The 18609-nt window shown below is 44.5% G+C and overlaps 52 non-coding genes across 52 annotated transcripts; all 52 read right to left on the reverse strand.

The window, feature by feature from the left end:
• Positions 1 to 73: 73 nt before the first annotated feature.
• On the reverse strand, positions 74 to 146 carry Trnar-ucu. Its single transcript has one exon. It is a non-coding gene; the product is annotated as a tRNA-Arg (tRNA).
• A 251-nt stretch (positions 147 to 397) lies between these two features.
• On the reverse strand, positions 398 to 470 carry Trnar-ucu. The gene has a single exon. It is a non-coding gene; the product is annotated as a tRNA-Arg (tRNA).
• A 252-nt stretch (positions 471 to 722) lies between these two features.
• Positions 723 to 795, reverse strand: Trnar-ucu. Its single transcript has one exon. It is a non-coding gene; the product is annotated as a tRNA-Arg (tRNA).
• Positions 796 to 1046: 251 nt separating this feature from the next.
• Positions 1047 to 1119, reverse strand: Trnar-ucu. The gene has a single exon. It is a non-coding gene; the product is annotated as a tRNA-Arg (tRNA).
• Positions 1120 to 1370: 251 nt separating this feature from the next.
• Positions 1371 to 1443, reverse strand: Trnar-ucu. Its single transcript has one exon. It is a non-coding gene; the product is annotated as a tRNA-Arg (tRNA).
• A 254-nt stretch (positions 1444 to 1697) lies between these two features.
• Positions 1698 to 1770, reverse strand: Trnar-ucu. Its single transcript has one exon. It is a non-coding gene; the product is annotated as a tRNA-Arg (tRNA).
• Positions 1771 to 2020: 250 nt separating this feature from the next.
• On the reverse strand, positions 2021 to 2093 carry Trnar-ucu. The gene has a single exon. It is a non-coding gene; the product is annotated as a tRNA-Arg (tRNA).
• A 252-nt stretch (positions 2094 to 2345) lies between these two features.
• On the reverse strand, positions 2346 to 2418 carry Trnar-ucu. The gene has a single exon. It is a non-coding gene; the product is annotated as a tRNA-Arg (tRNA).
• A 251-nt stretch (positions 2419 to 2669) lies between these two features.
• Positions 2670 to 2742, reverse strand: Trnar-ucu. Its single transcript has one exon. It is a non-coding gene; the product is annotated as a tRNA-Arg (tRNA).
• Positions 2743 to 2994: 252 nt separating this feature from the next.
• On the reverse strand, positions 2995 to 3067 carry Trnar-ucu. Its single transcript has one exon. It is a non-coding gene; the product is annotated as a tRNA-Arg (tRNA).
• A 250-nt stretch (positions 3068 to 3317) lies between these two features.
• On the reverse strand, positions 3318 to 3390 carry Trnar-ucu. The gene has a single exon. It is a non-coding gene; the product is annotated as a tRNA-Arg (tRNA).
• A 250-nt stretch (positions 3391 to 3640) lies between these two features.
• Positions 3641 to 3713, reverse strand: Trnar-ucu. Its single transcript has one exon. It is a non-coding gene; the product is annotated as a tRNA-Arg (tRNA).
• Positions 3714 to 3965: 252 nt separating this feature from the next.
• Positions 3966 to 4038, reverse strand: Trnar-ucu. The gene has a single exon. It is a non-coding gene; the product is annotated as a tRNA-Arg (tRNA).
• Positions 4039 to 4288: 250 nt separating this feature from the next.
• Positions 4289 to 4361, reverse strand: Trnar-ucu. The gene has a single exon. It is a non-coding gene; the product is annotated as a tRNA-Arg (tRNA).
• Positions 4362 to 4612: 251 nt separating this feature from the next.
• On the reverse strand, positions 4613 to 4685 carry Trnar-ucu. The gene has a single exon. It is a non-coding gene; the product is annotated as a tRNA-Arg (tRNA).
• Positions 4686 to 4937: 252 nt separating this feature from the next.
• On the reverse strand, positions 4938 to 5010 carry Trnar-ucu. Its single transcript has one exon. It is a non-coding gene; the product is annotated as a tRNA-Arg (tRNA).
• Positions 5011 to 5261: 251 nt separating this feature from the next.
• Positions 5262 to 5334, reverse strand: Trnar-ucu. Its single transcript has one exon. It is a non-coding gene; the product is annotated as a tRNA-Arg (tRNA).
• A 252-nt stretch (positions 5335 to 5586) lies between these two features.
• Trnar-ucu lies at positions 5587 to 5659 on the reverse strand. Its single transcript has one exon. It is a non-coding gene; the product is annotated as a tRNA-Arg (tRNA).
• Positions 5660 to 5912: 253 nt separating this feature from the next.
• On the reverse strand, positions 5913 to 5985 carry Trnar-ucu. Its single transcript has one exon. It is a non-coding gene; the product is annotated as a tRNA-Arg (tRNA).
• A 253-nt stretch (positions 5986 to 6238) lies between these two features.
• Positions 6239 to 6311, reverse strand: Trnar-ucu. The gene has a single exon. It is a non-coding gene; the product is annotated as a tRNA-Arg (tRNA).
• A 252-nt stretch (positions 6312 to 6563) lies between these two features.
• Trnar-ucu lies at positions 6564 to 6636 on the reverse strand. Its single transcript has one exon. It is a non-coding gene; the product is annotated as a tRNA-Arg (tRNA).
• Positions 6637 to 6890: 254 nt separating this feature from the next.
• Positions 6891 to 6963, reverse strand: Trnar-ucu. Its single transcript has one exon. It is a non-coding gene; the product is annotated as a tRNA-Arg (tRNA).
• Positions 6964 to 7213: 250 nt separating this feature from the next.
• Trnar-ucu lies at positions 7214 to 7286 on the reverse strand. Its single transcript has one exon. It is a non-coding gene; the product is annotated as a tRNA-Arg (tRNA).
• Positions 7287 to 7540: 254 nt separating this feature from the next.
• On the reverse strand, positions 7541 to 7613 carry Trnar-ucu. Its single transcript has one exon. It is a non-coding gene; the product is annotated as a tRNA-Arg (tRNA).
• Positions 7614 to 7866: 253 nt separating this feature from the next.
• On the reverse strand, positions 7867 to 7939 carry Trnar-ucu. Its single transcript has one exon. It is a non-coding gene; the product is annotated as a tRNA-Arg (tRNA).
• Positions 7940 to 8190: 251 nt separating this feature from the next.
• Positions 8191 to 8263, reverse strand: Trnar-ucu. The gene has a single exon. It is a non-coding gene; the product is annotated as a tRNA-Arg (tRNA).
• A 252-nt stretch (positions 8264 to 8515) lies between these two features.
• On the reverse strand, positions 8516 to 8588 carry Trnar-ucu. Its single transcript has one exon. It is a non-coding gene; the product is annotated as a tRNA-Arg (tRNA).
• A 580-nt stretch (positions 8589 to 9168) lies between these two features.
• Trnar-ucu lies at positions 9169 to 9241 on the reverse strand. Its single transcript has one exon. It is a non-coding gene; the product is annotated as a tRNA-Arg (tRNA).
• Positions 9242 to 9493: 252 nt separating this feature from the next.
• Positions 9494 to 9566, reverse strand: Trnar-ucu. The gene has a single exon. It is a non-coding gene; the product is annotated as a tRNA-Arg (tRNA).
• A 250-nt stretch (positions 9567 to 9816) lies between these two features.
• Positions 9817 to 9889, reverse strand: Trnar-ucu. The gene has a single exon. It is a non-coding gene; the product is annotated as a tRNA-Arg (tRNA).
• Positions 9890 to 10142: 253 nt separating this feature from the next.
• Positions 10143 to 10215, reverse strand: Trnar-ucu. Its single transcript has one exon. It is a non-coding gene; the product is annotated as a tRNA-Arg (tRNA).
• Positions 10216 to 10466: 251 nt separating this feature from the next.
• On the reverse strand, positions 10467 to 10539 carry Trnar-ucu. Its single transcript has one exon. It is a non-coding gene; the product is annotated as a tRNA-Arg (tRNA).
• Positions 10540 to 10793: 254 nt separating this feature from the next.
• Trnar-ucu lies at positions 10794 to 10866 on the reverse strand. Its single transcript has one exon. It is a non-coding gene; the product is annotated as a tRNA-Arg (tRNA).
• A 251-nt stretch (positions 10867 to 11117) lies between these two features.
• Trnar-ucu lies at positions 11118 to 11190 on the reverse strand. Its single transcript has one exon. It is a non-coding gene; the product is annotated as a tRNA-Arg (tRNA).
• Positions 11191 to 11441: 251 nt separating this feature from the next.
• Trnar-ucu lies at positions 11442 to 11514 on the reverse strand. Its single transcript has one exon. It is a non-coding gene; the product is annotated as a tRNA-Arg (tRNA).
• A 252-nt stretch (positions 11515 to 11766) lies between these two features.
• On the reverse strand, positions 11767 to 11839 carry Trnar-ucu. The gene has a single exon. It is a non-coding gene; the product is annotated as a tRNA-Arg (tRNA).
• A 253-nt stretch (positions 11840 to 12092) lies between these two features.
• On the reverse strand, positions 12093 to 12165 carry Trnar-ucu. Its single transcript has one exon. It is a non-coding gene; the product is annotated as a tRNA-Arg (tRNA).
• A 251-nt stretch (positions 12166 to 12416) lies between these two features.
• Positions 12417 to 12489, reverse strand: Trnar-ucu. The gene has a single exon. It is a non-coding gene; the product is annotated as a tRNA-Arg (tRNA).
• A 252-nt stretch (positions 12490 to 12741) lies between these two features.
• Positions 12742 to 12814, reverse strand: Trnar-ucu. The gene has a single exon. It is a non-coding gene; the product is annotated as a tRNA-Arg (tRNA).
• A 251-nt stretch (positions 12815 to 13065) lies between these two features.
• Trnar-ucu lies at positions 13066 to 13138 on the reverse strand. The gene has a single exon. It is a non-coding gene; the product is annotated as a tRNA-Arg (tRNA).
• A 252-nt stretch (positions 13139 to 13390) lies between these two features.
• Trnar-ucu lies at positions 13391 to 13463 on the reverse strand. The gene has a single exon. It is a non-coding gene; the product is annotated as a tRNA-Arg (tRNA).
• A 251-nt stretch (positions 13464 to 13714) lies between these two features.
• Trnar-ucu lies at positions 13715 to 13787 on the reverse strand. The gene has a single exon. It is a non-coding gene; the product is annotated as a tRNA-Arg (tRNA).
• A 251-nt stretch (positions 13788 to 14038) lies between these two features.
• Positions 14039 to 14111, reverse strand: Trnar-ucu. Its single transcript has one exon. It is a non-coding gene; the product is annotated as a tRNA-Arg (tRNA).
• Positions 14112 to 14363: 252 nt separating this feature from the next.
• Trnar-ucu lies at positions 14364 to 14436 on the reverse strand. The gene has a single exon. It is a non-coding gene; the product is annotated as a tRNA-Arg (tRNA).
• A 252-nt stretch (positions 14437 to 14688) lies between these two features.
• On the reverse strand, positions 14689 to 14761 carry Trnar-ucu. Its single transcript has one exon. It is a non-coding gene; the product is annotated as a tRNA-Arg (tRNA).
• A 550-nt stretch (positions 14762 to 15311) lies between these two features.
• Trnar-ucu lies at positions 15312 to 15384 on the reverse strand. The gene has a single exon. It is a non-coding gene; the product is annotated as a tRNA-Arg (tRNA).
• Positions 15385 to 15635: 251 nt separating this feature from the next.
• On the reverse strand, positions 15636 to 15708 carry Trnar-ucu. Its single transcript has one exon. It is a non-coding gene; the product is annotated as a tRNA-Arg (tRNA).
• A 251-nt stretch (positions 15709 to 15959) lies between these two features.
• Trnar-ucu lies at positions 15960 to 16032 on the reverse strand. Its single transcript has one exon. It is a non-coding gene; the product is annotated as a tRNA-Arg (tRNA).
• Positions 16033 to 16285: 253 nt separating this feature from the next.
• On the reverse strand, positions 16286 to 16358 carry Trnar-ucu. The gene has a single exon. It is a non-coding gene; the product is annotated as a tRNA-Arg (tRNA).
• Positions 16359 to 16609: 251 nt separating this feature from the next.
• Trnar-ucu lies at positions 16610 to 16682 on the reverse strand. Its single transcript has one exon. It is a non-coding gene; the product is annotated as a tRNA-Arg (tRNA).
• A 251-nt stretch (positions 16683 to 16933) lies between these two features.
• Positions 16934 to 17006, reverse strand: Trnar-ucu. Its single transcript has one exon. It is a non-coding gene; the product is annotated as a tRNA-Arg (tRNA).
• A 579-nt stretch (positions 17007 to 17585) lies between these two features.
• On the reverse strand, positions 17586 to 17658 carry Trnar-ucu. The gene has a single exon. It is a non-coding gene; the product is annotated as a tRNA-Arg (tRNA).
• Between the last annotated feature and the right edge of the window lie 951 nt (positions 17659 to 18609).

The raw sequence follows: 18609 nt of genomic DNA on the forward strand, positions 1-18609 counted from the left end.
TTGTTAGTACACAGTGTGAAGGCATTTGGTCAAGAAATCCGTTTCCAAAAATGAAGTGTGAAAAAGGTTGCTGCATCCCTGGTGGGATTCGAACCCACGGCCTCTGGATTAGAAGTCCAGCGCGCTATCCCCTGCGCTACAGGGACCTACGAATTACCAGGACATTTTTATGAAAAGATCTAACATGCCATATATCCCTTTCACTCACAGCAAGCAACACAACACTTGTGGATAGTGATATTATATCAGAAACTATGCAAAAGCCGTAGTAGACAATGACAGGGACCCTCCTTTGTCAGTGTCAGTGATGGCATAAAAGGGATGGTTGTTAGTACACAGTGTGAAGGCATTTGGTCAAGAAATCCGTTTCCAAAATGAAGTGTGAAAAAGGTTGCTGCATCCCTGGTGGGATTCGAACCCACGGCCTCTGGATTAGAAGTCCAGCGCGCTATCCCCTGCGCTACAGGGACCTACGAATTACCAGGACATTTTTATGAAAAGATCTAACATGCCATATATCCCTTTCACTCACAGCAAGCAACACAACACTTGTGGATAGTGATATTATATCAGAAACTATGCAAAAAGCCGTAGTAGACAATGACAGGGACCCTCCTTTGTCAGTGTCAGTGATGGCATAAAGGGATGGTTGTTAGTACACAGTGTGAAGGCATTTGGTCAAGAAATCCGTTTCCAAAAATGAAGTGTGAAAAAGGTTGCTGCATCCCTGGTGGGATTCGAACCCACGGCCTCTGGATTAGAAGTCCAGCGCGCTATCCCCTGCGCTACAGGGACCTACGAATTACCAGGACATTTTTATGAAAAGATCTAACATGCCATATATCCCTTTCACTCACAGCAAGCAACACAACACTTGTGGATAGTGATATTATATCAGAAACTATGCAAAAGCCGTAGTAGACAATGACAGGGACCCTCCTTTGTCAGTGTCAGTGATGGCATAAAAGGGATGGTTGTTAGTACACAGTGTGAAGGCATTTGGTCAAGAAATCCGTTTCCAAAATGAAGTGTGAAAAAGGTTGCTGCATCCCTGGTGGGATTCGAACCCACGGCCTCTGGATTAGAAGTCCAGCGCGCTATCCCCTGCGCTACAGGGACCTACGAATTACCAGGACATTTTTATGAAAAGATCTAACATGCCATATATCCCTTTCACTCACAGCAAGCAACACAACACTTGTGGATAGTGATATTATATCAGAAACTATGCAAAAGCCGTAGTAGACAATGACAGGGACCCTCCTTTGTCAGTGTCAGTGATGGCATAAAAGGGATGGTTGTTAGTACACAGTGTGAAGGCATTTGGTCAAGAAATCCGTTTCCAAAAATGAAGTGTGAAAAGGTTGCTGCATCCCTGGTGGGATTCGAACCCACGGCCTCTGGATTAGAAGTCCAGCGCGCTATCCCCTGCGCTACAGGGACCTACGAATTACCAGGACATTTTTATGAAAAGATCTAACATGCCATATATCCCTTTCACTCACAGCAAGCAACACAACACTTGTGGATAGTGATATTATATCAGAAACTATGCAAAAGCCGTAGTAGACAATGACACAGGGACCCTCCTTTGTCAGTGTCAGTGATGGCATAAAAGGGATGGTTGTTAGTACACAGTGTGAAGGCATTTGGTCAAGAAATCCGTTTCCAAAAATGAAGTGTGAAAAAGGTTGCTGCATCCCTGGTGGGATTCGAACCCACGGCCTCTGGATTAGAAGTCCAGCGCGCTATCCCCTGCGCTACAGGGACCTACGAATTACCAGGACATTTTATGAAAAGATCTAACATGCCATATATCCCTTTCACTCACAGCAAGCAACACAACACTTGTGGATAGTGATATTATATCAGAAACTATGCAAAAGCCGTAGTAGACAATGACAGGGACCCTCCTTTGTCAGTGTCAGTGATGGCATAAAAGGGATGGTTGTTAGTACACAGTGTGAAGGCATTTGGTCAAGAAATCCGTTTCCAAAATGAAGTGTGAAAAAGGTTGCTGCATCCCTGGTGGGATTCGAACCCACGGCCTCTGGATTAGAAGTCCAGCGCGCTATCCCCTGCGCTACAGGGACCTACGAATTACCAGGACATTTTTATGAAAAGATCTAACATGCCATATATCCCTTTCACTCACAGCAAGCAACACAACACTTGTGGATAGTGATATTATATCAGAAACTATGCAAAAGCCGTAGTAGACAATGACAGGGACCCTCCTTTGTCAGTGTCAGTGATGGCATAAAAGGGATGGTTGTTAGTACACAGTGTGAAGGCATTTGGTCAAGAAATCCGTTTCCAAAAATGAAGTGTGAAAAAGGTTGCTGCATCCCTGGTGGGATTCGAACCCACGGCCTCTGGATTAGAAGTCCAGCGCGCTATCCCCTGCGCTACAGGGACCTACGAATTACCAGGACATTTTTATGAAAAGATCTAACATGCCATATATCCCTTTCACTCACAGCAAGCAACACAACACTTGTGGATAGTGATATTATATCAGAAACTATGCAAAAGCCGTAGTAGACAATGACAGGGACCCTCCTTTGTCAGTGTCAGTGATGGCATAAAAGGGATGGTTGTTAGTACACAGTGTGAAGGCATTTGGTCAAGAAATCCGTTTCAAAAATGAAGTGTGAAAAAGGTTGCTGCATCCCTGGTGGGATTCGAACCCACGGCCTCTGGATTAGAAGTCCAGCGCGCTATCCCCTGCGCTACAGGGACCTACGAATTACCAGGACATTTTTATGAAAAGATCTAACATGCCATATATCCCTTTCACTCACAGCAAGCAACACAACACTTGTGGATAGTGATATTATATCAGAAACTATGCAAAAGCCGTAGTAGACAATGACAGGGACCCTCCTTTGTCAGTGTCAGTGATGGCATAAAAGGGATGGTTGTTAGTACACAGTGTGAAGGCATTTGGTCAAGAAATCCGTTTCCAAAAATGAAGTGTGAAAAAGGTTGCTGCATCCCTGGTGGGATTCGAACCCACGGCCTCTGGATTAGAAGTCCAGCGCGCTATCCCCTGCGCTACAGGGACCTACGAATTACCAGGACATTTTTATGAAAAGATCTAACATGCCATATATCCCTTTCACTCACAGCAAGCAACACAACACTTGTGGATAGTGATATTATATCAGAAACTATGCAAAAGCCGTAGTAGACAATGACAGGGACCCTCCTTTGTCAGTGTCAGTGATGGCATAAAAGGGATGGTTGTTAGTACACAGTGTGAAGGCATTTGGTCAAGAAATCCGTTTCAAAAATGAAGTGTGAAAAGGTTGCTGCATCCCTGGTGGGATTCGAACCCACGGCCTCTGGATTAGAAGTCCAGCGCGCTATCCCCTGCGCTACAGGGACCTACGAATTAGCAGGACATTTTTATGAAAAGATCTAACATGCCATATATCCCTTTCACTCACAGCAAGCAGCACAACACTTGTGGATAGTGATATTATATCAGAAACTATGCAAAAGCCGTAGTAGACAATGACAGGGACCCTCCTTTGTCAGTGTCAGTGATGGCATAAAAGGGATGGTTGTTAGTACACAGTGTGAAGGCATTTGGTCAAGAAATCCGTTTCCAAAATGAAGTGTGAAAAGGTTGCTGCATCCCTGGTGGGATTCGAACCCACGGCCTCTGGATTAGAAGTCCAGCGCGCTATCCCCTGCGCTACAGGGACCTACGAATTACCAGGACATTTTTATGAAAAGATCTAACATGCCATATATCCCTTTCACTCACAGCAAGCAACACAACACTTGTGGATAGTGATATTATATCAGAAACTATGCAAAAGCCGTAGTAGACAATGACAGGGACCCTCCTTTGTCAGTGTCAGTGATGGCATAAAAGGGATGGTTGTTAGTACACAGTGTGAAGGCATTTGGTCAAGAAATCCGTTTCCAAAAATGAAGTGTGAAAAAGGTTGCTGCATCCCTGGTGGGATTCGAACCCACGGCCTCTGGATTAGAAGTCCAGCGCGCTATCCCCTGCGCTACAGGGACCTACGAATTAGCAGGACATTTTTATGAAAAGATCTAACATGCCATATATCCCTTTCACTCACAGCAAGCAGCACAACACTTGTGGATAGTGATATTATATCAGAAACTATGCAAAAGCCGTAGTAGACAATGACAGGGACCCTCCTTTGTCAGTGTCAGTGATGGCATAAAAGGGATGGTTGTTAGTACACAGTGTGAAGGCATTTGGTCAAGAAATCCGTTTCCAAAATGAAGTGTGAAAAGGTTGCTGCATCCCTGGTGGGATTCGAACCCACGGCCTCTGGATTAGAAGTCCAGCGCGCTATCCCCTGCGCTACAGGGACCTACGAATTACCAGGACATTTTTATGAAAAGATCTAACATGCCATATATCCCTTTCACTCACAGCAAGCAACACAACACTTGTGGATAGTGATATTATATCAGAAACTATGCAAAAGCCGTAGTAGACAATGACAGGGACCCTCCTTTGTCAGTGTCAGTGATGGCATAAAAGGGATGGTTGTTAGTACACAGTGTGAAGGCATTTGGTCAAGAAATCCGTTTCCAAAATGAAGTGTGAAAAAGGTTGCTGCATCCCTGGTGGGATTCGAACCCACGGCCTCTGGATTAGAAGTCCAGCGCGCTATCCCCTGCGCTACAGGGACCTACGAATTACCAGGACATTTTATGAAAAGATCTAACATGCCATATATCCCTTTCACTCACAGCAAGCAACACAACACTTGTGGATAGTGATATTATATCAGAAACTATGCAAAAGCCGTAGTAGACAATGACACAGGGACCCTCCTTTGTCAGTGTCAGTGATGGCATAAAAGGGATGGTTGTTAGTACACAGTGTGAAGGCATTTGGTCAAGAAATCCGTTTCCAAAATGAAGTGTGAAAAAGGTTGCTGCATCCCTGGTGGGATTCGAACCCACGGCCTCTGGATTAGAAGTCCAGCGCGCTATCCCCTGCGCTACAGGGACCTACGAATTACCAGGACATTTTTATGAAAAGATCTAACATGCCATATATCCCTTTCACTCACAGCAAGCAACACAACACTTGTGGATAGTGATATTATATCAGAAACTATGCAAAAGCCGTAGTAGACAATGACAGGGACCCTCCTTTGTCAGTGTCAGTGATGGCATAAAAGGGATGGTTGTTAGTACACAGTGTGAAGGCATTTGGTCAAGAAATCCGTTTCCAAAATAAAGTGTGAAAAAGGTTGCTGCATCCCTGGTGGGATTCGAACCCACGGCCTCTGGATTAGAAGTCCAGCGCGCTATCCCCTGCGCTACAGGGACCTACGAATTACCAGGACATTTTTATGAAAAGATCTAACATGCCATATATCCCTTTCACTCACAGCAAGCAACACAACACTTGTGGATAGTGATATTATATCAGAAACTATGCAAAAGCCGTAGTAGACAATGACAGGGACCCTCCTTTGTCAGTGTCAGTGATGGCATAAAAGGGATGGTTGTTAGTACACAGTGTGAAGGCATTTGGTCAAGAAATCCGTTTCCAAAAATGAAGTGTGAAAAAGGTTGCTGCATCCCTGGTGGGATTCGAACCCACGGCCTCTGGATTAGAAGTCCAGCGCGCTATCCCCTGCGCTACAGGGACCTACGAATTACCAGGACATTTTTATGAAAAGATCTAACATGCCATATATCCCTTTCACTCACAGCAAGCAACACAACACTTGTGGATAGTGATATTATATCAGAAACTATGCAAAAGCCGTAGTAGACAATGACACAGGGACCCTCCTTTGTCAGTGTCAGTGATGGCATAAAAGGGATGGTTGTTAGTACACAGTGTGAAGGCATTTGGTCAAGAAATCCGTTTCCAAAAATGAAGTGTGAAAAGGTTGCTGCATCCCTGGTGGGATTCGAACCCACGGCCTCTGGATTAGAAGTCCAGCGCGCTATCCCCTGCGCTACAGGGACCTACGAATTACCAGGACATTTTTATGAAAAGATCTAACATGCCATATATCCCTTTCACTCACAGCAAGCAACACAACACTTGTGGATAGTGATATTATATCAGAAACTATGCAAAGGCCGTAGTAGACAATGACACAGGGACCCTCCTTTGTCAGTGTCAGTGATGGCATAAAAGGGATGGTTATTAGTACACAGTGTGAAGGCATTTGGTCAAGAAATCCGTTTCCAAAATAAAGTGTGAAAAAGGTTGCTGCATCCCTGGTGGGATTCGAACCCACGGCCTCTGGATTAGAAGTCCAGCGCGCTATCCCCTGCGCTACAGGGACCTACGAATTACCAGGACATTTTTATGAAAAGATCTAACATGCCATATATCCCTTTCACTCACAGCAAGCAACACAACACTTGTGGATAGTGATATTATATCAGAAACTATGCAAAAGCCGTAGTAGACAATGACAGGGACCCTCCTTTGTCAGTGTCAGTGATGGCATAAAAGGGATGGTTGTTAGTACACAGTGTGAAGGCATTTGGTCAAGAAATCCGTTTCCAAAAATGAAGTGTGAAAAAGGTTGCTGCATCCCTGGTGGGATTCGAACCCACGGCCTCTGGATTAGAAGTCCAGCGCGCTATCCCCTGCGCTACAGGGACCTACGAATTACCAGGACATTTTTATGAAAAGATCTAACATGCCATATATCCCTTTCACTCACAGCAAGCAACACAACACTTGTGGATAGTGATATTATATCAGAAACTATGCAAAAGCCGTAGTAGACAATGACACAGGGACCCTCCTTTGTCAGTGTCAGTGATGGCATAAAAGGGATGGTTGTTAGTACACAGTGTGAAGGCATTTGGTCAAGAAATCCGTTTCCAAAAATGAAGTGTGAAAAAGGTTGCTGCATCCCTGGTGGGATTCGAACCCACGGCCTCTGGATTAGAAGTCCAGCGCGCTATCCCCTGCGCTACAGGGACCTACGAATTACCAGGACATTTTTATGAAAAGATCTAACATGCCATATATCCCTTTCACTCACAGCAAGCAACACAACACTTGTGGATAGTGATATTATATCAGAAACTATGCAAAAGCCGTAGTAGACAATGACAGGGACCCTCCTTTGTCAGTGTCAGTGATGGCATAAAAGGGATGGTTGTTAGTACACAGTGTGAAGGCATTTGGTCAAGAAATCCGTTTCCAAAATGAAGTGTGAAAAGGTTGCTGCATCCCTGGTGGGATTCGAACCCACGGCCTCTGGATTAGAAGTCCAGCGCGCTATCCCCTGCGCTACAGGGACCTACGAATTACCAGGACATTTTTATGAAAAGATCTAACATGCCATATATCCCTTTCACTCACAGCAAGCAACACAACACTTGTGGATAGTGATATTATATCAGAAACTATGCAAAAGCCGTAGTAGACAATGACACAGGGACCCTCCTTTGTCAGTGTCAGTGATGGCATAAAAGGGATGGTTGTTAGTACACAGTGTGAAGGCATTTGGTCAAGAAATCCGTTTCCAAAAATGAAGTGTGAAAAAGGTTGCTGCATCCCTGGTGGGATTCGAACCCACGGCCTCTGGATTAGAAGTCCAGCGCGCTATCCCCTGCGCTACAGGGACCTACGAATTACCAGGACATTTTTTGAAAAGATCTAACATGCCATATATCCCTTTCACTCACAGCAAGCAACACAACACTTGTGGATAGTGATATTATATCAGAAACTATGCAAAAGCCGTAGTAGAGACAATGACAGGGACCCTCCTTTGTCAGTGTCAGTGATGGCATAAAAGGGATGGTTGTTAGTACACAGTGTGAAGGCATTTGGTCAAGAAATCCGTTTCCAAAAATGAAGTGTGAAAAAGGTTGCTGCATCCCTGGTGGGATTCGAACCCACGGCCTCTGGATTAGAAGTCCAGCGCGCTATCCCCTGCGCTACAGGGACCTACGAATTACCAGGACATTTTTATGAAAAGATCTAACATGCCATATATCCCTTTCACTCACAGCAAGCAACACAACACTTGTGGATAGTGATATTATATCAGAAACTATGCAAAAGCCGTAGTAGACAATGACAGGGACCCTCCTTTGTCAGTGTCAGTGATGGCATAAAAGGGATGGTTGTTAGTACACAGTGTGAAGGCATTTGGTCAAGAAATCCGTTTCCAAAAATGAAGTGTGAAAAGGTTGCTGCATCCCTGGTGGGATTCGAACCCACGGCCTCTGGATTAGAAGTCCAGCGCGCTATCCCCTGCGCTACAGGGACCTACGAATTACCAGGACATTTTTATGAAAAGATCTAACATGCCATATATCCCTTTCACTCACAGCAAGCAACACAACACTTGTGGATAGTGATATTATATCAGAAACTATGCAAAAGCCGTAGTAGACAATGACAGGGACCCTCCTTTGTCAGTGTCAGTGATGGCATAAAAGGGATGGTTGTTAGTACACAGTGTGAAGGCATTTGGTCAAGAAATCCGTTTCCAAAAATGAAGTGTGAAAAAGGTTGCTGCATCCCTGGTGGGATTCGAACCCACGGCCTCTGGATTAGAAGTCCAGCGCGCTATCCCCTGCGCTACAGGGACCTACGAATTACCAGGACATTTTTATGAAAAGATCTAACATGCCATATATCCCTTTCACTCACAGCAAGCAGCACAACACTTGTGGATAGTGATATTATATCAGAAACTATGCAAAAGCCGTAGTAGACAATGACAGGGACCCTCCTTTGTCAGTGTCAGTGATGGCATAAAAGGGATGGTTGTTAGTACACAGTGTGAAGGCATTTGGTCAAGAAATCCGTTTCCAAAAATGAAGTGTGAAAAGGTTGCTGCATCCCTGGTGGGATTTCTGAACCCACGGCCTCTGGATTAGAAGTCCAGCGCGCTATCCCCTGCGCTACAGGGACCTACGAATTACCAGGACATTTTTATGAAAAGATCTAACATGCCATATATCCCTTTCACTCACAGCAAGCAACACAACACTTGTGGATAGTGATATTATATCAGAAACTATGCAAAAGCCGTAGTAGACAATGACACAGGGACCCTCCTTTGTCAGTGTCAGTGATGGCATAAAAGGGATGGTTGTTAGTACACAGTGTGAAGGCATTTGGTCAAGAAATCCGTTTCCAAAAATGAAGTGTGAAAAAGGTTGCTGCATCCCTGGTGGGATTCGAACCCACGGCCTCTGGATTAGAAGTCCAGCGCGCTATCCCCTGCGCTACAGGGACCTACGAATTACCAGGACATTTTTATGAAAAGATCTAACATGCCATATATCCCTTTCACTCACAGCAAGCAACACAACACTTGTGGATAGTGATATTATATCAGAAACTATGCAAAAGCCGTAGTAGACAATGACAGGGACCCTCCTTTGTCAGTGTCAGTGATGGCATAAAAGGGATGGTTGTTAGTACACAGTGTGAAGGCATTTGGTCAAGAAATCCGTTTCCAAAAATGAAGTGTGAAAAAGGTTGCTGCATCCCTGGTGGGATTCGAACCCACGGCCTCTGGATTAGAAGTCCAGCGCGCTATCCCCTGCGCTACAGGGACCTACGAATTACCAGGACATTTTTATGAAAAGATCTAACATGCCATATATCCCTTTCACTCACAGCAAGCAGCACAACACTTGTGGATAGTGATATTATATCAGAAACTATGCAAAAGCCGTAGTAGACAATGACAGGGACCCTCCTTTGTCAGTGTCAGTGATGGCATAAAAGGGATGGTTGTTAGTACACAGTGTGAAGGCATTTGGTCAAGAAATCCGTTTCCAAAATGAAGTGTGAAAAGGTTGCTGCATCCCTGGTGGGATTCGAACCCACGGCCTCTGGATTAGAAGTCCAGCGCGCTATCCCCTGCGCTACAGGGACCTACGAATTACCAGGACATTTTTATGAAAAGATCTAACATGCCATATATCCCTTTCACTCACAGCAAGCAACACAACACTTGTGGATAGTGATATTATATCAGAAACTATGCAAAAGCCGTAGTAGACAATGACACAGGACCCTCCTTTGTCAGTGTCAGTGATGGCATAAAAGGGATGGTTGTTAGTACACAGTGTGAAGGCATTTGGTCAAGAAATCCGTTTCCAAAAATGAAGTGTGAAAAAGGTTGCTGCATCCCTGGTGGGATTCGAACCCACGGCCTCTGGATTAGAAGTCCAGCGCGCTATCCCCTGCGCTACAGGGACCTACGAATTACCAGGACATTTTTATGAAAAGATCTAACATGCCATATATCCCTTTCACTCACAGCAAGCAGCACAACACTTGTGGATAGTGATATTATATCAGAAACTATGCAAAAGCCGTAGTAGACAATGACAGGGACCCTCCTTTGTCAGTGTCAGTGATGGCATAAAAGGGATGGTTGTTAGTACACAGTGTGAAGGCATTTGGTCAAGAAATCCGTTTCCAAAATGAAGTGTGAAAAAGGTTGCTGCATCCCTGGTGGGATTCGAACCCACGGCCTCTGGATTAGAAGTCCAGCGCGCTATCCCCTGCGCTACAGGGACCTACGAATTACCAGGACATTTTTATGAAAAGATCTAACATGCCATATATCCCTTTCACTCACAGCAAGCAACACAACACTTGTGGATAGTGATATTATATCAGAAACTATGCAAAAGCCGTAGTAGACAATGACACAGGGACCCTCCTTTGTCAGTGTCAGTGATGGCATAAAAGGGATGGTTGTTAGTACACAGTGTGAAGGCATTTGGTCAAGAAATCCGTTTCCAAAAATGAAGTGTGAAAAAGGTTGCTGCATCCCTGGTGGGATTCGAACCCACGGCCTCTGGATTAGAAGTCCAGCGCGCTATCCCCTGCGCTACAGGGACCTACGAATTACCAGGACATTTTTATGAAAAGATCTAACATGCCATATATCCCTTTCACTCACAGCAAGCAGCACAACACTTGTGGATAGTGATATTATATCAGAAACTATGCAAAAGCCGTAGTAGACAATGACAGGGACCCTCCTTTGTCAGTGTCAGTGATGGCATAAAAGGGATGGTTGTTAGTACACAGTGTGAAGGCATTTGGTCAAGAAATCCGTTTCCAAAATGAAGTGTGAAAAAGGTTGCTGCATCCCTGGTGGGATTCGAACCCACGGCCTCTGGATTAGAAGTCCAGCGCGCTATCCCCTGCGCTACAGGGACCTACGAATTACCAGGACATTTTTATGAAAAGATCTAACATGCCATATATCCCTTTCACTCACAGCAAGCAGCACAACACTTGTGGATAGTGATATTATATCAGAAACTATGCAAAAGCCGTAGTAGACAATGACAGGGACCCTCCTTTGTCAGTGTCAGTGATGGCATAAAAGGGATGGTTGTTAGTACACAGTGTGAAGGCATTTGGTCAAGAAATCCGTTTCCAAAATAAAGTGTGAAAAAGGTTGCTGCATCCCTGGTGGGATTCGAACCCACGGCCTCTGGATTAGAAGTCCAGCGCGCTATCCCCTGCGCTACAGGGACCTACGAATTACCAGGACATTTTTATGAAAAGATCTAACATGCCATATATCCCTTTCACTCACAGCAAGCAACACAACACTTGTGGATAGTGATATTATATCAGAAACTATGCAAAAGCCGTAGTAGACAATGACAGGGACCCTCCTTTGTCAGTGTCAGTGATGGCATAAAAGGGATGGTTGTTAGTACACAGTGTGAAGGCATTTGGTCAAGAAATCCGTTTCCAAAAATGAAGTGTGAAAAAGGTTGCTGCATCCCTGGTGGGATTCGAACCCACGGCCTCTGGATTAGAAGTCCAGCGCGCTATCCCCTGCGCTACAGGGACCTACGAATTACCAGGACATTTTATGAAAAGATCTAACATGCCATATATCCCTTTCACTCACAGCAAGCAACACAACACTTGTGGATAGTGATATTATATCAGAAACTATGCAAAAGCCGTAGTAGACAATGACACAGGGACCCTCCTTTGTCAGTGTCAGTGATGGCATAAAAGGGATGGTTGTTAGTACACAGTGTGAAGGCATTTGGTCAAGAAATCCGTTTCCAAAAATGAAGTGTGAAAAAGGTTGCTGCATCCCTGGTGGGATTCGAACCCACGGCCTCTGGATTAGAAGTCCAGCGCGCTATCCCCTGCGCTACAGGGACCTACGAATTACCAGGACATTTTTATGAAAAGATCTAACATGCCATATATCCCTTTCACTCACAGCAAGCAACACAACACTTGTGGATAGTGATATTATATCAGAAACTATGCAAAAGCCGTAGTAGACAATGACAGGGACCCTCCTTTGTCAGTGTCAGTGATGGCATAAAAGGGATGGTTGTTAGTACACAGTGTGAAGGCATTTGGTCAAGAAATCCGTTTCCAAAATAAAGTGTGAAAAAGGTTGCTGCATCCCTGGTGGGATTCGAACCCACGGCCTCTGGATTAGAAGTCCAGCGCGCTATCCCCTGCGCTACAGGGACCTACGAATTACCAGGACATTTTTATGAAAAGATCTAACATGCCATATATCCCTTTCACTCACAGCAAGCAGCACAACACTTGTGGATAGTGATATTATATCAGAAACTATGCAAAAGCCGTAGTAGACAATGACAGGGACCCTCCTTTGTCAGTGTCAGTGATGGCATAAAAGGGATGGTTGTTAGTACACAGTGTGAAGGCATTTGGTCAAGAAATCCGTTTCCAAAAATGAAGTGTGAAAAAGGTTGCTGCATCCCTGGTGGGATTCGAACCCACGGCCTCTGGATTAGAAGTCCAGCGCGCTATCCCCTGCGCTACAGGGACCTACGAATTACCAGGACATTTTTATGAAAAGATCTAACATGCCATATATCCCTTTCACTCACAGCAAGCAACACAACACTTGTGGATAGTGATATTATATCAGAAACTATGCAAAAGCCGTAGTAGACAATGACAGGGACCCTCCTTTGTCAGTGTCAGTGATGGCATAAAAGGGATGGTTGTTAGTACACAGTGTGAAGGCATTTGGTCAAGAAATCCGTTTCAAAAATGAAGTGTGAAAAAGGTTGCTGCATCCCTGGTGGGATTCGAACCCACGGCCTCTGGATTAGAAGTCCAGCGCGCTATCCCCTGCGCTACAGGGACCTACGAATTACCAGGACATTTTTATGAAAAGATCTAACATGCCATATATCCCTTTCACTCACAGCAAGCAGCACAACACTTGTGGATAGTGATATTATATCAGAAACTATGCAAAAGCCGTAGTAGACAATGACAGGGACCCTCCTTTGTCAGTGTCAGTGATGGCATAAAAGGGATGGTTGTTAGTACACAGTGTGAAGGCATTTGGTCAAGAAATCCGTTTCCAAAAATGAAGTGTGAAAAAGGTTGCTGCATCCCTGGTGGGATTCGAACCCACGGCCTCTGGATTAGAAGTCCAGCGCGCTATCCCCTGCGCTACAGGGACCTACGAATTACCAGGACATTTTTTGAAAAGATCTAACATGCCATATATCCCTTTCACTCACAGCAAGCAACACAACACTTGTGGATAGTGATATTATATCAGAAACTATGCAAAAGCCGTAGTAGACAATGACAGGGACCCTCCTTTGTCAGTGTCAGTGATGGCATAAAAGGGATGGTTGTTAGTACACAGTGTGAAGGCATTTGGTCAAGAAATCCGTTTCCAAAAATGAAGTGTGAAAAAGGTTGCTGCATCCCTGGTGGGATTCGAACCCACGGCCTCTGGATTAGAAGTCCAGCGCGCTATCCCCTGCGCTACAGGGACCTACGAATTACCAGGACATTTTTATGAAAAGATCTAACATGCCATATATCCCTTTCACTCACAGCAAGCAGCACAACACTTGTGGATAGTGATATTATATCAGAAACTATGCAAAAGCCGTAGTAGACAATGACAGGGACCCTCCTTTGTCAGTGTCAGTGATGGCATAAAAGGGATGGTTGTTAGTACACAGTGTGAAGGCATTTGGTCAAGAAATCCGTTTCCAAAATGAAGTGTGAAAAAGGTTGCTGCATCCCTGGTGGGATTCGAACCCACGGCCTCTGGATTAGAAGTCCAGCGCGCTATCCCCTGCGCTACAGGGACCTACGAATTACCAGGACATTTTTATGAAAAGATCTAACATGCCATATATCCCTTTCACTCACAGCAAGCAGCACAACACTTGTGGATAGTGATATTATATCAGAAACTATGCAAAAGCCGTAGTAGACAATGACAGGGACCCTCCTTTGTCAGTGTCAGTGATGGCATAAAAGGGATGGTTGTTAGTACACAGTGTGAAGGCATTTGGTCAAGAAATCCGTTTCCAAAAATGAAGTGTGAAAAAGGTTGCTGCATCCCTGGTGGGATTCGAACCCACGGCCTCTGGATTAGAAGTCCAGCGCGCTATCCCCTGCGCTACAGGGACCTACGAATTTGCAGGACATTTTTATGAAAAGATCTAACATGCCATATATCCCTTTCACTCACAGCAAGCAACACAACACTTGTGGATAGTGATATTATATCAGAAACTATGCAAAAGCCGTAGTAGACAATGACAGGGACCCTCCTTTGTCAGTGTCAGTGATGGCATAAAAGGGATGGTTGTTAGTACACAGTGTGAAGGCATTTGGTCAAGAAATCCGTTTCCAAAAATGAAGTGTGAAAAAGGTTGCTGCATCCCTGGTGGGATTCGAACCCACGGCCTCTGGATTAGAAGTCCAGCGCGCTATCCCCTGCGCTACAGGGACCTACGAATTAGCAGGACATTTTTATGAAAAGATCTAACATGCCATATATCCCTTTCACTCACAGCAAGCAACACAACACTTGTGGATAGTGATATTATATCAGAAACTATGCAAAAGCCGTAGTAGACAATGACAGGGACCCTCCTTTGTCAGTGTCAGTGATGGCATAAAAGGGATGGTTGTTAGTACACAGTGTGAAGGCATTTGGTCAAGAAATCCGTTTCCAAAATGAAGTGTGAAAAGGTTGCTGCATCCCTGGTGGGATTCGAACCCACGGCCTCTGGATTAGAAGTCCAGCGCGCTATCCCCTGCGCTACATTTTTGAAAAGATCTAACATGCCATATATCCCTTTCACTCACAGCAAGCAGCACAACACTTGTGGATAGTGATATTATATCAGAAACTATGCAAAAGCCGTAGTAGACAATGACAGGGACCCTCCTTTGTCAGTGTCAGTGATGGCATAAAAGGGATGGTTGTTAGTACACAGTGTGAAGGCATTTGGTCAAGAAATCCGTTTCCAAAAATGAAGTGTGAAAAAGGTTGCTGCATCCCTGGTGGGATTCGAACCCACGGCCTCTGGATTAGAAGTCCAGCGCGCTATCCCCTGCGCTACAGGGACCTACGAATTACCAGGACATTTTTATGAAAAGATCTAACATGCCATATATCCCTTTCACTCACAGCAAGCAACACAACACTTGTGGATAGTGATATTATATCAGAAACTATGCAAAAGCCGTAGTAGACAATGACAGGGACCCTCCTTTGTCAGTGTCAGTGATGGCATAAAAGGGATGGTTGTTAGTACACAGTGTGAAGGCATTTGGTCAAGAAATCCGTTTCCAAAAATGAAGTGTGAAAAGGTTGCTGCATCCCTGGTGGGATTCGAACCCACGGCCTCTGGATTAGAAGTCCAGCGCGCTATCCCCTGCGCTACAGGGACCTACGAATTACCAGGACATTTTTATGAAAAGATCTAACATGCCATATATCCCTTTCACTCACAGCAAGCAGCACAACACTTGTGGATAGTGATATTATATCAGAAACTATGCAAAGCCGTAGTAGACAATGACAGGGACCCTCCTTTGTCAGTGTCAGTGATGGCATAAAAGGGATGGTTGTTAGTACACAGTGTGAAGGCATTTGGTCAAGAAATCCGTTTCCAAAAATGAAGTGTGAAAAAGGTTGCTGCATCCCTGGTGGGATTCGAACCCACGGCCTCTGGATTAGAAGTCCAGCGCGCTATCCCCTGCGCTACAGGGACCTACGAATTACCAGGACATTTTTATGAAAAGATCTAACATGCCATATATCCCTTTCACTCACAGCAAGCAACACAACACTTGTGGATAGTGATATTATATCAGAAACTATGCAAAAGCCGTAGTAGACAATGACACAGGGACCCTCCTTTGTCAGTGTCAGTGATGGCATAAAAGGGATGGTTGTTAGTACACAGTGTGAAGGCATTTGGTCAAGAAATCCGTTTCCAAAAATGAAGTGTGAAAAGGTTGCTGCATCCCTGGTGGGATTCGAACCCACGGCCTCTGGATTAGAAGTCCAGCGCGCTATCCCCTGCGCTACAGGGACCTACGAATTTGCAGGACATTTTTATGAAAAGATCTAACATGCCATATATCCCTTTCACTCACAGCAAGCAGCACAACACTTGTGGATAGTGATATTATATCAGAAACTATGCAAAAGCCGTAGTAGACAATGACAGGGACCCTCCTTTGTCAGTGTCAGTGATGGCATAAAAGGGATGGTTGTTAGTACACAGTGTGAAGGCATTTGGTCAAGAAATCCGTTTCCAAAAATGAAGTGTGAAAAGGTTGCTGCATCCCTGGTGGGATTCGAACCCACGGCCTCTGGATTAGAAGTCCAGCGCGCTATCCCCTGCGCTACAGGGACCTACGAATTACCAGGACATTTTTATGAAAAGATCTAACATGCCATATATCCCTTTCACTCACAGCAAGCAACACAACACTTGTGGATAGTGATATTATATCAGAAACTATGCAAAAGCCGTAGTAGACAATGACAGGGACCCTCCTTTGTCAGTGTCAGTGATGGCATAAAAGGGATGGTTGTTAGTACACAGTGTGAAGGCATTTGGTCAAGAAATCCGTTTCCAAAAATGAAGTGTGAAAAGGTTGCTGCATCCCTGGTGGGATTCGAACCCACGGCCTCTGGATTAGAAGTCCAGCGCGCTATCCCCTGCGCTACAGGGACCTACGAATTACCAGGACATTTTTATGAAAAGATCTAACATGCCATATATCCCTTTCACTCACAGCAAGCAACACAACACTTGTGGATAGTGATATTATATCAGAAACTATGCAAAAGCCGTAGTAGACAATGACAGGGACCCTCCTTTGTCAGTGTCAGTGATGGCATAAAAGGGATGGTTGTTAGTACACAGTGTGAAGGCATTTGGTCAAGAAATCCGTTTCCAAAAATGAAGTGTGAAAAGGTTGCTGCATCCCTGGTGGGATTCAGAACCCACGGCCTCTGGATTAGAAGTCCAGCGCGCTATCCCCTGCGCTACAGGGACCTACGAATTACCAGGACATTTTTATGAAAAGATCTAACATGCCATATATCCCTTTCACTCACAGCAAGCAACACAACACTTGTGGATAGTGATATTATATCAGAAACTATGCAAAAGCCGTAGTAGACAATGACACAGGGACCCTCCTTTGTCAGTGTCAGTGATGGCATAAAAGGGATGGTTGTTAGTACACAGTGTGAAGGCATTTGGTCAAGAAATCCGTTTCCAAAAATGAAGTGTGAAAAAGGTTGCTGCATCCCTGGTGGGATTCGAACCCACGGCCTCTGGATTAGAAGTCCAGCGCGCTATCCCCTGCGCTACAGGGACCTACGAATTACCAGGACATTTTTATGAAAAGATCTAACATGCCATATATCCCTTTCACTCACAGCAAGCAGCACAACACTTGTGGATAGTGATATTATATCAGAAACTATGCAAAAGCCGTAGTAGACAATGACACAGGGACCCTCCTTTGTCAGTGTCAGTGATGGCATAAAAGGGATGGTTGTTAGTACACAGTGTGAAGGCATTTGGTCAAGAAATCCGTTTCCAAAAATGAAGTGTGAAAAAGGTTGCTGCATCCCTGGTGGGATTCGAACCCACGGCCTCTGGATTAGAAGTCCAGCGCGCTATCCCCCTGCGCTACAGGGACCTACGAATTACCAGGACATTTTTATGAAAAGATCTAACATGCCATATATCCCTTTCACTCACAGCAAGCAACACAACACTTGTGGATAGTGATATTATATCAGAAACTATGCAAAAGCCGTAGTAGACAATGACAGGGACCCTCCTTTGTCAGTGTCAGTGATGGCATAAAAGGGATGGTTGTTAGTACACAGTGTGAAGGCATTTGGTCAAGAAATCCGTTTCCAAAAATGAAGTGTGAAAAAGGTTGCTGCATCCCTGGTGGGATTCGAACCCACGGCCTCTGGATTAGAAGTCCAGCGCTTTTTCTTTTTTTTTCATTAAAATATTTATTCACATGATTGGATAATTACAGGCGCAGACAGTGCTCACACTACCACCTCAAAAATAAAATATTTATCACAGAGTTTGGGTGGTAGTGGTTAACATATCAATTGTAAAGAGAGAAAGCATATTCATAAGTATTTTACAATTTACAATCCACATGTGTACATGAATAAATATGCAATGTATTTCATTCAGCTCTAATACATGCACTTCTACAGATGTAATGAACTACGTATTGTTCTAATCTAAAAGGTGGATTGAGAATAATCTCATTTCCATCTAACGATATGAATGCAT

This window comes from Haliotis rubra, unplaced genomic scaffold (genome assembly GCF_003918875.1).
Source record: "Haliotis rubra isolate DU_JTF1 unplaced genomic scaffold, ASM391887v1 Scf137, whole genome shotgun sequence".
Lineage (NCBI taxonomy): Eukaryota > Metazoa > Mollusca > Gastropoda > Lepetellida > Haliotidae > Haliotis > Haliotis rubra.